The sequence below is a fragment of the Oncorhynchus keta genome, chromosome 6 (genome assembly GCF_023373465.1).
Source record: "Oncorhynchus keta strain PuntledgeMale-10-30-2019 chromosome 6, Oket_V2, whole genome shotgun sequence".
Taxonomy (NCBI): Eukaryota; Metazoa; Chordata; class Actinopteri; order Salmoniformes; family Salmonidae; genus Oncorhynchus; species Oncorhynchus keta.
In genome coordinates, this window is record NC_068426.1 from 1,063,915 (window position 1) to 1,081,171 (window position 17,257).

At 59.6% G+C, this 17,257-nt stretch overlaps 1 long non-coding RNA gene across 1 annotated transcript; it reads right to left on the reverse strand.

Moving 5' to 3' along the window:
- Positions 1–1,735: 1,735 nt before the first annotated feature.
- On the reverse strand, positions 1,736–2,331 carry LOC127930839 (uncharacterized). The gene is made up of 4 exons (XR_008139591.1): positions 2,233–2,331; positions 2,000–2,155; positions 1,846–1,948; positions 1,736–1,796 (listed from the first exon to the last, which is right to left on the reverse strand). It is a non-coding gene; the product is annotated as an uncharacterized LOC127930839 (long non-coding RNA).
- Between the last annotated feature and the right edge of the window lie 14,926 nt (positions 2,332–17,257).

A 17,257-nucleotide genomic window follows, 5' to 3' on the forward strand; every position in this document is an offset into this window, starting at 1 on the left:
CCAACCAGTTGTTGGGTGATTACCTGAAGAGAGGGGGACCAAGGCCAGTTCCAGGACAATCTGAAGAATACCACAGGGGCCAACCAGTTGTTGGGTGATTACCTGAAGAGAGGTCGGGACCAAGGCCAGTTCCAGGACAATCTGAAGAATACCACAGGGGCCAACCAGTTGTTGGGTGATTACCTGAAGAGAGGTCGGGACCAAGGCCAGTTCCAGGACAATCTGAAGAATACCACAGGGGCCAACCAGTTGTTGGGTGATTACCTGAAGAGAGGTCAGGACCAAGGCCAGTTCCAGGACAATATGAAGAATACCACAGGGGCCAACCAGTTGTTGGGTGATTACCTGAAGAGAGGTCGGGACCAAGGCCAGTTCCAGGACAATCTGAAGAATACCACAGGGGCCAACCAGTTGTTGGGTGATTACCTGAGAGAGGTCAGGACCAAGGCCAGTTCCAGGACAATATGAAGAATACCACAGGGGCCAACCAGTTGTTGGGTGATTACCTGAAGAGAGGTCGGGACCAAGGCCAGTTCCAGGACAATCTGAAGAATACCACAGGGGCCAACCAGTTGTTGGGTGATTACCTGAAGAGAGGTCGGGACCAAGGCCAGTTCCAGGACAATATGAAGAATACCACAGGGGCCAACCAGTTGTTGGGTGATTACCTGAAGAGAGGTCAGGACCAAGGCCAGTTCCAGGACAATATGAAGAATACCACAGGGGCCAACCAGTTGTTGGGTGATTACCTGAAGAGAGGTCAGGACCAAGGCCAGTTCCAGGACAATATGAAGAATACCACAGGGGCCAACCAGTTGTTGGGTGATTACCTGAAGAGAGGTCGGGACCAAGGCCAGTTCCAGGACAATATGAAGAATACCACAGGGGCCAACCAGTTGTTGGGTGATTACCTGAAGAGAGGTCAGGACCAAGGCCAGTTCCAGGACAATCTGAAGAATACCACAGGGGCCAACCAGTTGTTGGGTGATTACCTGAAGAGAGGTCGGGACCAAGGCCAGTTCCAGGACAATATGAAGAATACCACAGGGGCCAACCAGTTGTTGGGTGATTACCTGAAGAGAGGTCAGGACCAAGGCCAGTTCCAGGACAATATGAAGAATACCACAGGGGCCAACCAGTTGTTGGGTGATTACCTGAAGAGAGGTCGGGACCAAGGCCAGTTCCAGGACAATATGAAGAATACCACAGGGGCCAACCAGTTGTTGGGTGATTACCTGAACTCATTCGGGACCAAGGGTTTCCAGGACAATATGAAGAATACCACAGGGGCCAACCAGTTGTTGGGTTTTGATTACCTGAAGAGAGGTTTTAGGACCAAGGCCAGTTCCAGGACAATCTGAAGAATACCACAGGGGCCAACCAGTTGTTGGGTGATTACCAAGGGTTCGGGACCAAGGCCAGTTCCAGGACAACCTGAAGAATACCACAGGGGCCATTCCAGTTTTAGGTGATTACCTCATTCAAGGCCAGTTCCAGAACAATATGAAGAATACCACAGGGGCCAACCAGTTGTTGGGTGATTACCTCAGAGGTCAAGACCAAGGCCAGTTCCAGGACAATTGAAGAATAACAGGGGCCAACCAGTTGTTGGGTTTTGAAGAAGGTCAAGACCAAGGCCAGTTCCAGGACAATTGAAGAACACCACACGGCCATTCCAGTTTTAGGGTGATTACTCATTCAAGGGTTTAGAACACAAGGCTCATTCAATGGGGTTTTAGAACACCTACTCATTCAAGGGTTTTAGAACACCTACTCATTCAAGGGTTTTAGAACACCTACTCATTCAAGGGTTTTAGAACACCTACTCAAAGGGTTTTAGAACACCTACTCATTCAAGGGTTTAGAACACCTACTCATTCAAGGGTTTTAGAACACCTACTCATTCAAGGGTTTTAGAACACCTACTCATTCAAGGGTTTTAGAACACCTACTCATTCAAGGGTTTTAGAACACCTACTCATTCAGGGTTTTAGAACACCTACTCATTCAAGGGTTTTAGAACACCTACTCATTCAAGGGTTTTAGAACACCTACTCATTCAAGGGTTTTAGAACACCTACTCATTCAAGGGTTTTAGAACACCTACTCATTCAAGGGTTTTAGAACACCTACTCATTCAAGGGTTTTAGAACACCTACTCATTCAGGGTTTTAGAACACCTACTCATTCAAGGGTTTTAGAACACCTACTCATTCCAGGGTTTTAGAACACCTACTCATTCAAGGGTTTTAGAACACCTACTCATTCAAGGGTTTAGAACACCTACTCATTCAAGGGTTTTAGAACACCTACTCATTCAAGGGTTTTAGAACACCTTCATTCAAGGGTTTTTCATTTTTTACTATTTTTTACAGAACATAGTGAAGACATCAAAACTCATTCAATCAAGTGTTGATGTCTTTAGAAGAACATTTTACATCCTACTCATTCCAGACTTGGGGTTTTAGAACACCAAGGCTACCCAAGACTCAAGGCTACCCACGGTTTTAGAACACCTACTCATTCCAGGGTTTTAGAACACCTAAGACTCATTCCAGGCTACCCAAGTTTTAGAACACCTACTCATTCCAACCTGCCTCCCCGCTGCCACCTGGTTTTAGAACACCTACTCATTCCCGCTGCCACCTGGTTTTTACCTGGTTCCTCCTGCTGCCACCTGCCTCCTCCTGCTGCCACCTGGTTCCTACTCACCTGTTTCCACTGCCACCTGGTTCCTCCTGCTGAACACCTACTGCCACCTGCCTCCTCAACTGCCACCTGGTTTTAGACCTGCCTCCTCCAACTGCCACCTGGTTCCTCCTGCTGCCATCCCGCTGCCACCTGGTTCCTCCCGCTGCCACCTGGTTTTACTGAACTCCTACTCATTCAAGGGTTTTAGAACTCCTCCTGCTGCCACCTGCCTTCCTGGCCACCTGGTTCCTCCCGCTGCCACCTGCCTCCTCCTGCTGCCACCTGGTTCCTCCTTGCCAGGGCCACCTTTTAGCTGCCACCTGCCTCCTCCCTACTCATTCCTGCTGCCACCTGGTTTTGCCACCTGCCTCCTCCAACTGCCACCTACTCATTGCCACCTGGTTTTAGCTGCCACCTGCCTCCTCCTGCTGCCACCTGGTTCCTCCTGCTGCCACCTGCCTCCTCCAACTGCCACCTGGTTCCTCCTGCTGCCACCTGGTTCCTCCCGCTGCCACCTGCCTCCTGCTGCTGCCACCTGCCTCCTCCTGCTGCCACCTGCTCCTCCTGCTGCCACCTGCTCCTCCTGCTGCCACCTGGTTCCTCCTGCTGCCACCTGCTCCTCCTGCTGCCACCTGGTTCCTCCTGCTGCCACCTGGTTCCTCCTGCTGCCACCTGCTCCTCCTGCTGCCACCTGGTTCCTCCTGCTGCCACCTGCTCCTCCTGCTGCCACCTGGTTCCTCCTGCTGCCACCTGCCTCCTCCTGCTGCCACCTGCTCCTCCTTGCCACCAGGCCACCTTTCCTCCTGCTGCCACCTGGTTCCTCCTGCTGCCACCTGCTCCTCCTGCTGCCACCTTCCTCCTGCTGCCACCTGCTCCTCCTGCTGCCACCTGGTTCCTCCTGCTGCCACCTGGTTCCTCCTGCTGCCACCTGCTCCTCCTGCTGCCACCTGGTTCCTCCCGCTGCCACCTTGCCTCCTGCTGCCACCTGGTTCCTCCCACTGCCACCTGCCTCCTCCCGCTGCCACCTGCCTCCTCCTGCTGCCACTGCCACCTGCCTCCTCCTGCTGCCACCTGGTTCCTCCCGCTGCCACCTGGTTCCTCCCGCTGCCATCCTCCAACTGCCACCTGGTTCCTCCTGCTGCCACCTGCCTCCTCCTGCTGCCAGCCACCTGGTTCCTCCTGCTGCCACCTGGTTCCTCCCGCTGCCACCTGCCTCCTGCTGCTGCCACCTGCCTCCTCCTGCTGCCACCTGGTTCCTCCTGCTGCCACCTGGTTCCTCCCGCTGCCACCTGCCTCCTCCAACTGCAACCTGCTCCTCCTGCTGCCACCTGGTTCCTCCCGCTGCCACCTGCCTCCTCCAACTGCAACCTGCTCCTCCTGCTGCCACCTGCCTCCTCCTGCTGCCACCTGGTTCCTCCTGCTGCCACCTGCCTCCTCCAACTGCCACCTGGTTCCTCCTGCTGCCACCTGCCTCCTCCTGCTGCCACCTGCCTCCTCCTGCTGCCACCTGGTTCCTCCCGCTGCCACCTGCCTCCTCCTGCTGCCACCTGGTTCCTCCTGCTGCCACCTGGTTCCTCCTGCTGCCACCTGCTCCTCCTGCTGCCACCTGCCTCCTGCTGCCACCTGCCTCCTCCTGCTGCCACCTGGTTCCTCCTGCTGCCACCTGCTCCTCCTGCTGCCACCTGCCTCCTGCTGCCACCTGCCTCCTCCTGCTGCCACCTGGTTCCTCCCGCTGCCACCTGCCTCCTGCTGCTGCCACCTGGTTCCTCCTGCTGCCACCTGGTTCCTCCTGCTGCCACCTGCTCCTCCTGCTGCCACCTGCTCCTCCTGCTGCCACCTGCTCCTCCCGCTGCCACCTGCTCCTCCTGCTGCCACCTGGTTCCTCCTGCTGCCACCTGCCTCCTCCCGCTGCCACCTGCCTCCTCCTGCTGCCACCTGGTTCCTCCCGCTGCCACCTGGTTCCTCCTGCTGCCACCTGGTTCCTCCTGCTGCCACCTGCTCCTCCTGCTGCCACCTGCCTCCTGCTGCTGCCACCTGCTCCTCCTGCTGCCACCTGGTTCCTCCCGCTGCCACCTGCCTCCTGCTGCTGCCACCTGGTTCCTCCTGCTGCCACCTGCTCCTCCTGCTGCCACCTGCCTCCTGCTGCTGCCACCTGCTCCTCCCGCTGCCACCTGGTTCCTCCTGCTGCCATCTGGTTCCTCCCGCTGCCACCTGCTCCTCCTGCTGCCACCTGCCTCCTCCTGCTGCCACCTGGTTCCTCCTGCTGCCACCTGGTTCCTCCTGCTGCCACCTGCTCCTCCTGCTGCCACCTGCCTCCTCCTGCTGCCACCTGCTCCTCCTGCTGCCACCTGCCTCCTCCTGCTGCCACCTGCCTCCTCCTGCTGCCACCTGGCTCCTCCTGCTGCCACCTGCTCCTCCTGCTGCCACCTGCTCCTCCTGCTGCCACCTGCCTCCTCCTGCTGCCACCTGGTTCCTCCTGCTGCCACCTGGTTCCTCCTGCTGCCACCTGGTTCCTCCTGCTGCCACCTGGTTCCTCCTGCTGCCACCTGGTTCCTCCTGCTGCCACCTGGTTCCTCCTGCTGCCACCTGGTTCCTCCTGCTGCCACCTGGTTCCTCCCGCTGCCACCTGCTCCTCCTGCTGCCACCTGCCTCCTCCTGCTGCCACCTGGTTCCTCCTGCTGCCACCTGGTTCCTCCTGCTGCCACCTGCCACCTGCCTCCTCCTGCTGCCACCTGCTCCTCCTGCTGCCACCTGCCTCCTCCTGCTGCCACCTGCCTCCTCCTGCTGCCACCTGGCTCCTCCTCCTGCTCCTCCTGCCACCTGCTCCTCCTGCCTCCTGCTGCCACCTGGTTCCTCCTGCTGCCACCTGGTTCCTCCTGCTGCCACCTGCTCCTCCTGCTGCCACCTGGTCCTCCTCCACCTGTTCCTCCCCTGCCACCTGCCTCCTCCTGCTGCCACCTGGTTCCTCCCACTGCCACCTGCCTCCTCCCGCTGCCACCTGCCTCCTCCTGCTGCCACCTGGTTCCTCCCGCTGCCACCTGCCTCCTCCCGCTGCCACCTGCCTCCTCCTGCTGCCACCTGCCTCCTCCTGCTGCCACCTGGTTCCTCCTGCTGCCACCTGCCTCCTCCTGCTGCCACCTGGTTCCTCCTGCTGCCACCTGCCTCCTCCTGCTGCCACCTGGTTCCTCCCTCCTGCTGCCACCTGCCTCCTCCCGCTGCCACCTGCCTCCTCCTGCTGCCACCTGGTTCCTCCCGCTGCCACCTGCCTCCTCCCGCTGCCACCTGCCTCCTCCTGCTGCCACCTGGTTCCTCCCGCTGCCACCTGCCTCCTCCGCTGCCACCTGCCTCCTCCCGCTGCCACCTGCCTCCTCCTGCTGCCACCTGGTTCCTCCTGCTGCCACCTGCTCCTCCCGCTGCCACCTGCTCCTCCTGCTGCCACCTGGTTCCTCCTGCTGCCACCTGCCTCCTCCCGCTGCCACCTGCCTCCTCCTGCTGCCACCTGGTTCCTCCCGCTGCCACCTGGTTCCTCCTGCTGCCACCTGGTTCCTCCTGCTGCCACCTGCTCCTCCTGCTGCCACCTGCCTCCTGCTGCTGCCACCTGCTCCTCCTGCTGCCACCTGGTTCCTCCCGCTGCCACCTGCCTCCTGCTGCTGCCACCTGGTTCCTCCTGCTGCCACCTGCTCCTCCTGCTGCCACCTGCCTCCTGCTGCTGCCACCTGCTCCTCCTGCTGCCACCTGGTTCCTCCTGCTGCCACCTGGTTCCTCCCTGCCACCTGCTCCTCCTGCTGCCACCTGCCTCCTCCTGCTGCCACCTGGTTCCTCCTGCTGCCACCTGGTTCCTCCTGCTGCCACCTGCTCCTCCTGCTGCCACCTGCCTCCTCCTGCTGCCACCTGCTCCTCCTGCTGCCACCTGCCTCCTCCTGCTGCCACCTGCCTCCTCCTGCTGCCACCTGGCTCCTCCTGCTGCCACCTGCTCCTCCTGCTGCCACCTGGTTCCTCCTGCTGCCACCTGGTTCCTCCTGCTGCCACCTGGTTCCTCCTGCTGCCACCTGGCTCCTCCTACTGCCACCTGCTCCTCCTGCTGCCACCTGGTTCCTCCCGCTGCCACCTGCCTCCTCCTGCTGCCACCTGGTTCCTCCCACTGCCACCTGCCTCCTCCCGCTGCCACCTGCCTCCTCCTGCTGCCACCTGGTTCCTCCTGCCACCTGCTGCCACCTGCCTCCTCCCGCTGCCACCTGCCTCCTGCTGCCACCTGGTTCCTCCTGCTGCCACCTGCCTCCTCCTGCTGCCACCTGGTTCCTCCTGCTGCCACCTGCCTCCTCCTGCTGCCACCTGGTTCCTCCTGCTGCCACCTGGTTCCTCCTGCTGCCACCTGCCTCCTCCTGCTGCCACCTGGTTCCTCCCGCTGCCACCTGGTTCCTCCCGCTGCCACCTGCCTCCTCCAACTGCCACCTGCCTCCTGCTGCTGCCACCTGGTTCCTCCTGCTGCCACCTGGTTCCTCCTGCTGCCACCTGCTCCTCCTGCTGCCACCTGGTTCCTCCTGCTGCCACCTGGTTCCTCCTCCTGCTTCCACCTGCCTCCTCCTGCTGCCACCTGCCTCCTCCTGCTGCCACCTGCCTCCTGCTGCTGCCACCTGGTTCCTCCTGCTGCCACCTGGTTCCTCCCGCTGCCACCTGCCTCCTCCTGCTGCCACCTGGTTCCACCCGCTGCCACCTGCTCCTCCTGCTGCCACCTGGTTCCTCCCGCTGCCACCTGCCTCCTCCAACTGCCACCTGGTTCCTCCTGCTGCCACCTGGTTCCTCCCGCTGCCACCTGCCTCCTCCAACTGCAACCTGCTCCTCCTGCTGCAACCTGCTCCTCCTGCTGCCACCTGGTTCCTCCCGCTGCCACCTGCCTCCTCCAACTGCAACCTGCTCCTCCTGCTGCCACCTGCCTCCTCCTGCTGCCACCTGGTTCCTCCTGCTGCCACCTGGTTCCTCCTGCTGCCACCTGCCTCCTGCTGCTGCCACCTGCTCCTCCTGCTGCCACCTGGTTCCTCCCGCTGCCACCTGCCTCCTGCTGCTGCCACCTGGTTCCTCCTGCTGCCACCTGGTTCCTCCCGCTGCCACCTGCCTCCTCCCACTGCCACCTGGTTCCTCCTGCTGCCACCTGGTTCCTCCTGCTGCCACCTGCCTCCTGCTGCTGCCACCTGCTCCTCCTGCTGCCACCTGGTTCCTCCCGCTGCCACCTGCCTCCTGCTGCTGCCACCTGGTTCCTCCTGCTGCCACCTGGTTCCTCCTGCTGCCACCTGCTCCTCCTGCTGCCACCTGCCTCCTCCTGCTGCCACCTGGTTCCTCCCGCTGCCACCTGGTTCCTCCTGCTGCCACCTGCCTCCTGCTGCCACCTGCCTCCTGCTGCTGCCACCTGGTTCCTCCTACTGCCACCTGCCTCCTGCTGCTGCCACCTGGTTCCTCCTGCTGCCACCTGGTTCCTCCTGCTGCCACCTGCCTCCTGCTGCCACCTGCCTCCCTGCTGCCACCTGGTTCCTCCTGCTGCCACCTGGTTCCTCCTGCTGCCACCTGGTTCCTGCTGCCACCTGCCTCCCTGCTGCCACCTGGTTCCTCCTGCTGCCACCTGGTTCCTCCTGCTGCCACCTGGTTCCTCCTACTGCCACCTGGTTCCTCCTGCTGCCACCTGCCTCCTGCTGCTGCCACCTGGTTCCTCCTGCTGCCACCTGGTTCCTCCTACTGCCACCTGGTTCCTCCTACTGCCACCTGGTTCCTCCTGCTGCCACCTGGTTCCTCCCGCTGCCACCTGGTTCCTCCCGCTGCCACCTGCCTCCTGCTGCTGCCACCTGGTTCCTCCTGCTGCCACCTGGTTCCTCCTGCTGCCACCTGGTTCCTCCTACTGCCACCTGGTTCCTCCTGCTGCCACCTGGTTCCTCCTGCTGCCACCTGGTTCCTCCTGCTGCCACCTGGTTCCTCCTACTGCCACCTGCCTCCTGCTGCTGCCACCTGGTTCCTCCTGCTGCCACCTGGTTCCTCCTACTGCCACCTGCTCCTCCTGCTGCCACCTGGTTCCTCCTACTGCCACCTGCCTCCTGCTGCCACCTGGTTCCTCCTGCTGCCACCTGGTTCCTCCCGCTGCCACCTGGTTCCTCCCGCTGCCACCTGGTTCCTCCTACTGCCACCTGCTCCTCCTGCTTCCACCTGGTTCCTCCTACTGCCACCTGCTCCTCCTGCTGCCACCTGGTTCCTCCTACTGCCACCTGCCTCCTGCTGCTGCCACCTGGTTCCTCCTGCTGCCACCTGGTTCCTCCTGCTGCCACCTGCTCCTCCTGCTGCCACCTGCCTCCTGCTGCCACCTGGTTCCTCCTACTGCCACCTGCTCCTCCTGCTGCCACCTGGTTCCTCCTACTGCCACCTGCCTCCTCCTACTGCCACCTGCTCCTCCTACTGCCACCTGGTTCCTCCCGCTGCCACCTGGTTCCTCCTACTGCCACCTGCTCCTCCTACTGCCACCTGGTTCCTCCTGCTGCCACCTGGTTCCTCCTACTGCCACCTGCTCCTCCTACTGCCACCTGCCTCCTGCTGCCACCTGCCTCCTGCTGCTGCCACCTGCCTCCTGCTGCCACCTGGTTCCTCCTGCTGCCACCTGCCTCCTGCTGCTGCCACCTGGTTCCTCCTGCTGCCACCTGGTTCCTCCTACTGCCACCTGCTCCTCCTGCTGCCACCTGGTTCCTCCTACTGCCACCTGCCTCCTGCTGCTGCCACCTGCCTCCTCCTGCTGCCACCTGGTTCCTCCCGCTGCCACCTGGTTCCTCCCGCTGCCACCTGGTTCCTCCCGCTTCCACCTGGTTCCTCCTACTGCCACCTGCTCCTCCTGCTGCCACCTGGTTCCTCCTACTGCCACCTGCCTCCTGCTGCTGCCACCTGGTTCCTCCTGCTGCCACCTGGTTCCTCCTGCTGCCACCTGCTGCCACCTGCCTCCTGCTGCCACCTGGTTCCTCCTACTGCCACCTGCTCCTCCTGCTGCCACCTGGTTCCTCCTACTGCCACCTGCCTCCTCCTACTGCCACCTGCTCCTCCTACTGCCACCTGGTTCCTCCCGCTGCCACCTGGTTCCTCCCGCTGCCACCTGGTTCCTCCCGCTGCCACCTGGTTCCTCCTACTGCCACCTGCTCCTCCTACTGCCACCTGGTTCCTCCTGCTGCCACCTGGTTCCTCCACTGCCACCTGCTCCTCCTACTGCCACCTGCCTCCTGCTGCCACCTGCCTCCTGCTGCTGCCACCTGCCTCCTGCTGCCACCTGGTTCCTCCTGCTGCCACCTGCTCCTCCTGCTGCCACCTGCTCCTCCTGCTGCCACCTGGTTCCTCCTGCTGCCACCTGGTTCCTCCTGCTGCCACCTGGTTCCTCCTGCTGCCACCTGCCACCTGCCTCCTCCCTCCTGCCTCCTCCCACCTGCCTCCTCCTGCTGCCACCTGCCTCCTCCTGCTGCCACCTGCCTCCTCCTGCTGCCACCTGCTCCTCCTGCTGCCACCTGGTTCCTCCTGCTGCCACCTGGTTCCTCCTGCTGCCACCTGGTTCCTCCCTGCCACCTGGTTCCTCCCTGCCACCTGGTTCCTCCTGCTGCCACCTGCCTCCTGCTGCCACCTGGTTCCTCCTGCTGCCACCTGGTTCCTCCTGCTGCCACCTGGTTCCTCCTGCTGCCACCTGGTTCCTCCTGCTGCCACCTGCTCCTCCTGCTGCCACCTGGTTCCTCCTACTGCCACCCTCCTGCTGCCACCTGGTTCCTCCTGCTGCCACCTGCCTCCTGCTGCTGCCACCTGATTCCTCCTGCTGCCACCTGGTTCCTCCGCTGCCACCTGCCTCCTCCTGCTGCCACCTGGTTGCTGCCACCTGCCTCCTCCCGCTGCCACCAGCCTCCTCCTGCTCCCACCTGGTTCCTCCCTGCCACCTGCCTCCTCCTGCTGCCACCTGGTTCCACCCGCTGCCACCTCCTGCTGCCACCAGCCTCCCTGCTCCCACCTGGTTCCTCCTGCTGCCACCTGGTTCCTCCTGCTGCCACCTGGTTCCTCCTGCTGCCACCTGGTTCCTCCCGCTGCCACCTGCCTCCTCCCGCTGCCACCTGGTTCCTCCTGCTGCCACCTGGTTCCTCCCGCTGCCACCTGCCTCCTCCTGCTGCCACCTGCCTCCTCCTGCTGCCACCTGGTTCCTCCTGCTGCCACCTGCCTCCTCCTGCTGCCACCTGGTTCCTCCTGCTGCCACCTGGTTCCTCCCGCTGCCACCTGCCTCCTGCTGCTGCCACCTGGTTCCTCCTGCTGCCACCTGCCTCCTCCTGCTGCCACCTGGTTCCTCCTGCTGCCACCTGGTTCCTCCGCTGCCACCTGCCTCCTCCTGCTGCCACCTGGTTCCTCCTGCTGCCACCTGGTTCCTCCTGCTGCCACCTGGTTCCTCCTGCTGCCACCTGGTTCCTGCTGCCACCTGCCTCCTCCTGCTTCCACCTGGTTCCTCCTGCTGCCACCTGGTTCCTCCTGCTGCCACCTGGTTCCTCCTGCTGCCACCTGCTCCTCCTGCTGCCACCTGCTCCTCCTGCTGCCACCTGGTTCCTCCTGCTGCCACCTGGTTCCTCCTGCTGCCACCTGGTTCCTCCCGCTGCCACCTGCTCCTCCTGCTGCCACCTGCCTCCTCCTGCTGCCACCTGCCTCCTCCCACTGCCACCTGCCTCCTCCTGCTGCCACCTGCCTCCTCCTGCTGCCACCTGCCTCCTCCTGCTGCCACCTGCCTCCTCCTGCTGCCACCTGGTTCCTCCTGCTGCCACCTGGTTCCTCCTGCTGCCACCTGGTTCCTCCCGCTGCCACCTGGTTCCTCCTGCTGCCACCTGGTTCCTCCTGCTGCCACCCTCCTCCTGCTGCCACCTGGTTCCTCCTGCTGCCACCTGGTTCCTCCTGCTGCCACCTGGTTCCTCCTGCTGCCACCTGGTTCCTCCTGCTGCCACCTGCCTCCTGCTGCCACCTGGTTCCTCCTCTGCCACCTGGTTCCTCCTGCCACCTGCCTCCTCCTACTGCCACCTGCCTCCTCCTACTGCCACCTGCTCCTCCCGCTGAAGACCTTCCCATATAATTCTGATAACTCCATGAAAGACATAACTCTCCAATTGACAAAATTGTTTAAAAACAAAATATAATTCTCAAACATTTTTCCCATAAATACAGGTATTTTATCAACCAACACATTTGAGTTCAGCCGTAATATTTGCTGTAATATTTGTCTTATCTTTCCACAGGGATGAAATTAAAATTGCAACCAGTTCTGCAGTACTTGTTTGAAAAAAGAATGATCATTTGAAAATGGTTTCATTTTTTTATTAATTGAAAATGAGACATGGCAATCTGCACAAAGGCAAAAAAAAAGGCCCATTTTATCTTTATTTAACCAGGCAAGTCAGTTAAGAACAAATTCTTATTTTCAATGACGGCCTGGGAACAGTGGGTTAACTGCCTTGTTCAGGGGCAGAACGACAGATTATTTGTACCTTGTCAGCTCGGGGGTTTGAACTTGCAACCTTCCGGTTACTAGTCCAACGCTCTAACCACTAGGTTACCCTGCCGCCCCACAATCTAACATTTAGGGTTCAAAACATAACTGTTTATTTAGTGAAGCTTTTAGAGAGAAGTTTAGTGCTTTTATATTTAATAATCTCAAACCAACCAGTTCATATTTATTATATAGATAAGTATTGGGAAAAATATTAAATGAATTTTACAAGACCCAATATCACTCCCTATAAACACAACCCTATTGGACAATCTTTCTATACCTTTTCAGAATTCACTGATTAAATTAGTATTGTAAAAGGAAAACTAAAGGCATAAAAACGTAGATGAATTGTTAACAGCAAATACATTTACTTCCATGACATAAAATTACTTTTTAATTATGTCGATCGTTTTAAATACATTCAACTTAAAAGTTACATATCATGAAATTTCGATTTTGAAATCTTTTGGACACCAGACCTTCAGGGTATTTTATTTGAGTCGGAAAATGACGTTCATAGGGAAGAACTACACATCCAACTGAGAACATCACAGAAAAACATAATTAACTACTGGAACCAAGATTTAAAAATAACTGATGTTAACATAAAATGAAGGGAAAGTTGAAGCGGAAACTAATTAAATTACAGTTAAAGAAAATGTTGGCTTAATTTCTGCATTTATAAATGCATTTATTAAACATGTATTTATTATACAAGAGACTATCACGGCTCAGGAAACGACCCAGACATTTAGAATAACGGATGTTCACTACATAAACAGGGGGCAGGTAGAGGACAGGTCAAGGGAATTCAGAGGACAGGTCAAGGGCAGGCAGAGGACAGGTCAAGGGAATTCAGAGGACAGGTCAAGGGCAGGTAGAGGACAGGTCAAGGGCAGGTAGAGGACAGGTCAAGGGCAGGTAGAGGACAGGTCAAGGGCAGGTAGAGGACAGGTCAAGGGCAGGTAGAGGACAGGTCAAGGGCAGGTAGAGGACAGGTCAAGGGCAGGTAGAGGACAGGTCAAGGGAATTCAGAGGACAGGTCAAGGGCAGGTAGAGGACAGGTCAAGGGCAGGTAGAGGACAGGTCAAGGGCAGGTAGAGGACAGATCAAGGGCAGGTAGAGGACAGATCAAGGGCAGGTAGAGGACAGGTCAAGGGTAGGTAGAGGACAGGTCAGGGCAGGTAGAGGGACAGGTCAAGGGAATTCAGAGGACAGGTCAAGGGCAGGTAGAGGACAGGTCAAGGGCAGGTAGAGGACAGGTCAAGGGCAGGCAGAGGACAGGTCAAGGGCAGGCAGAGGACAGGTCAAGGGCAGGTAGAGGGACAGATCAAGGGCAGGTAGAGGGACAGGTCAAGGGCAGGTAAAGAGGACAGGTCAAGGGCAGGCAGAGGACAGGTCAGGGCAGGTAGAGGACAGGCCAAGGGCAGGTAGAGGACAGGTCAAGGGCAGGTAGAGGACAGGTCAAGGGCAGGCAGAGGACAGGTCAAGGGCAGGTAGAGGACAGGCCAAGGGCAGGTAGAGGACAGGTCAAGGGCAGGTAGAGGACAGGTCAAGGGCAGGCAGAGGACAGGTCAAGGGCAGGTAGAGGACAGGTCAAGGGCAGGCAGAGGACAGGTCAAGGGCAGGCAGAGGACAGGTCAAGGGCAGGTAGAGGACAGGTCAAGGGCAGGCAGAGGACAGGTCAAGGGCAGGTAGAGGACAGGTCAAGGGAAGGTAGAGGACAGGTCAAGGGCAGGTAGAGGACAGGTCAAGGGCAGGTAGAGGACAGGTCAAGGGCAGGTAGAGGACAGGTCAAGAGCAGGCAGAGGACATGTCAAGGGCAGGCAGAGGACAGGTAAAGGGCAGACAGAGGACAGGTCAAGGGCAGGTAGAGGACAGGTCAAGGGCAGGTAGAGGACAGGTCAAGGGCAGGCAGAGGACAGGTCAAGGGCAGGCAGAGGACAGGTCAAGGGCAGACAGAGGACAGGTCAAGGGCAGGTAGAGGACAGGTCAAGGGCAGGCAGAGGACAGGTCAAGGGCAGGTAGAGGACAGGTCAAGGGCAGGCAGAGGACAGGTCAAGGGCAGGCAGAGGACAGGTCAAGGGCAGGTAGAGGACAGGACAAGGGCAGGTAGAGGACAGGTCAAGGGCAGGTAGAGGACAGGTCAAGGGCAGGTAGAGGACAGGTCAAGGGCAGGCAGAGGACAGGTCAAGGGCAGGCAGAGGACAGGTCAAGGGCAGACAGAGGACAGGTCAAGGGCAGGTAGAGGACAGGTCAAGGGCAGGCAGAGGACAGGTCAAGGGCAGGTAGAGGACAGGTCAAGGGCAGGCAGAGGACAGGTCAAGGGCAGACAGAGGACAGGTCAAGGGCAGGTAGAGGACAGGTCAAGGGCAGGTAGAGGACAGGTCAAGGGCAGACAGAGGACAGGTCAAGGGCAGACAGAGGACAGGTCAAGGGCAGGCAGAGGACAGGTCAAGGGCAGGCAGAGGACAGGTCAAGGGCAGACAGAGGACAGGTCAAGGGCAGACAGAGGACAGGTCAAGGGCAGACAGAGGACAGGTCAAGGGCAGACAGAGGACAGGTCAAGGGCAGACAGAGGACAGGACAAGGGCAGGTAGAGGACAGGTCAAGGGCAGGTAGAGGACAGGTCAAGGGCAGGCAGAGGACAGGTCAAGGGCAGGTAGAGGACAGGACAAGGGCAGGTAGAGGACAGGTCAAGGGCAGGTAGAGGACAGGTCAAGGGCAGGTAGAGGACAGGTCAAGGGCAGGCAGAGGACAGGTCAAGGGCAGGTAGAGGACAGGCCAAGGGCAGGTAGAGGACAGGTCAAGGGCAGGTAGAGGACAGGTAAAGGGCAGGTAGAGGACAGGTCAAGGGCAGGTAAAGGACAGGTCAAGGGCAGGTAGAGGACAGGTAGAGGACAGGTCAAGGGCAGGTAGAGGACAGGTCAAGGGCAGGTAGAGGACAGGTCAAGGGCAGACAGAGGACAGGTCAAGGGCAGGTAGAGGACAGGTCAAGGGCAGGTAGAGGACAGGTCAAGGGCAGGTAGAGGACAGGTCAAGGGCAGACAGAGGACAGGTCAAGGGCAGGTAGAGGACAGGTCAAGGGCAGGTAGAGAACAGGTCAAGGGCAGGCAGAGGACAGGTCAAGGGCAGGTAGAGGACAGGTCAAGGGCAGGCAGAGGACAGGTCAAGGGCAGGTAGAGGACAGGTCAAGGGCAGGTAGAGGACAGGCCAAGGGCATGCAGAGGACAGGTCAAGGGCAGGTAAAGGACAGGACAAGGGCAGGTAAAGGACAGGTCAAGGGCAGGTAGAGGACAGGTCAAGGGAAGGCAGAGGACAGGTCAAGGGCAGGTAGAGGACAGGTCAAGGGCAGGTAAAGGACAGGTCAGGGCAGACAGACTCAGGGTCAGGGCAGACAGAGGACAGGTCAAGGGCAGACAGAGGACAGGTCAAGGGCAGACAGAGGACAGGTCAAGGGCAGACAGAGGACAGGACAAGGGCAGGTAGAGGACAGGTCAAGGGCAGGTAGAGGACAGGTCAAGGGCAGGCAGAGGACAGGTCAAGGGCAGGTAGAGGACAGGACAAGGGCAGGTAGAGGACAGGTCAAGGGCAGGTAGAGGACAGGTCAAGGGCAGGTAGAGGACAGGTCAAGGGCAGGCAGAGGACAGGTCAAGGGCAGGTAGAGGACAGGCCAAGGGCAGGTAGAGGACAGGTCAAGGGCAGGTAGAGGACAGGTCAAGGGCAGGCAGAGGACAGGTCAAGGGCAGGTAGAGGACAGGTCAAGGGCAGGTAGAGGACAGGTAGAGGACAGGTCAAGGGCAGGTAGAGGACAGGTCAAGGGCAGGTAGAGGACAGGTCAAGGGCAGACAGAGGACAGGTCAAGGGCAGGTAGAGGACAGGTCAAGGGCAGGTAGAGGACAGGTCAAGGGCAGGTAGAGGACAGGTCAAGGGCAGACAGAGGACAGGTCAAGGGCAGGTAGAGGACAGGTCAAGGGCAGGCAGAGGACAGGTCAAGGGCAGACAGAGGACAGGTCAAGGGCAGACAGAGGACAGGTCAAGGGCAGACAGAGGACAGGTCAAGGGCAGACAGAGGACAGGACAAGGGCAGGTAGAGGACAGGTCAAGGGCAGGTAGAGGACAGGTCAAGGGCAGGCAGAGGACAGGTCAAGGGCAGGTAGAGGACAGGACAAGGGCAGGTAGAGGACAGGTCAAGGGCAGGTAGAGGACAGGTCAAGGGCAGGTAGACAGGACAGGTCAAGGGCAGGCAGAGGACAGGTCAAGGGCAGGTAGAGGACAGGCCAAGGGCAGGTAGAGGGACAGGTCAAGGGCAGGTAGAGGACAGGTCAAGGGCAGGCAGAGGACAGGTCAAGGGCAGGTAGAGGACAGGTCAAGGGCAGGTAGAGGACAGGTAGAGGACAGGTCAAGGGCAGGTAGAGGACAGGTCAAGGGCAGGTAGAGGACAGGTCAAGGGCAGACAGAGGACAGGTCAAGGGCAGGTAGAGGACAGGTCAAGGGCAGGTAGAGGACAGGTCAAGGGCAGGTAGAGGACAGGTCAAGGGCAGGCAGAGGACAGGTCAAGGGCAGGTAGAGGACAGGTCAAGGGCAGGTAGAGGACAGGTCAAGGGCAGGCAGAGGACAGGTCAAGGGCAGGTAGAGGACAGGTCAAGGGCAGGCAGAGGACAGGTCAAGGGCAGGTAGAGGACAGGTCAAGGGCAGGTAGAGGACAGGCCAAGGGCATGCAGAGGACAGGTCAAGGGCAGGTAAAGGACAGGACAAGGGCAGGTAAAGGACAGGTCAAGGGCAGGTAGAGGACAGGTCAAGGGAAGGCAGAGGACAGGTCAAGGGCAGGTAGAGGACAGGTCAAGGGCAGGTAAAGGACAGGTCAGGGCAGACAGACTCAGGGTCAGGGCAGACAGACTCAGGGTCAGGGCAGACAGACTCAGGGTCAGGGCAGACAGACTCAGGGTCAGGGCAGACAGACTCAGGGTCAGGGCAGACAGAATGATCAAAAACCAGAAAACAGGGGCTCAAGGAAACAGGAGTAAAAAAAACACTCTTGACGAG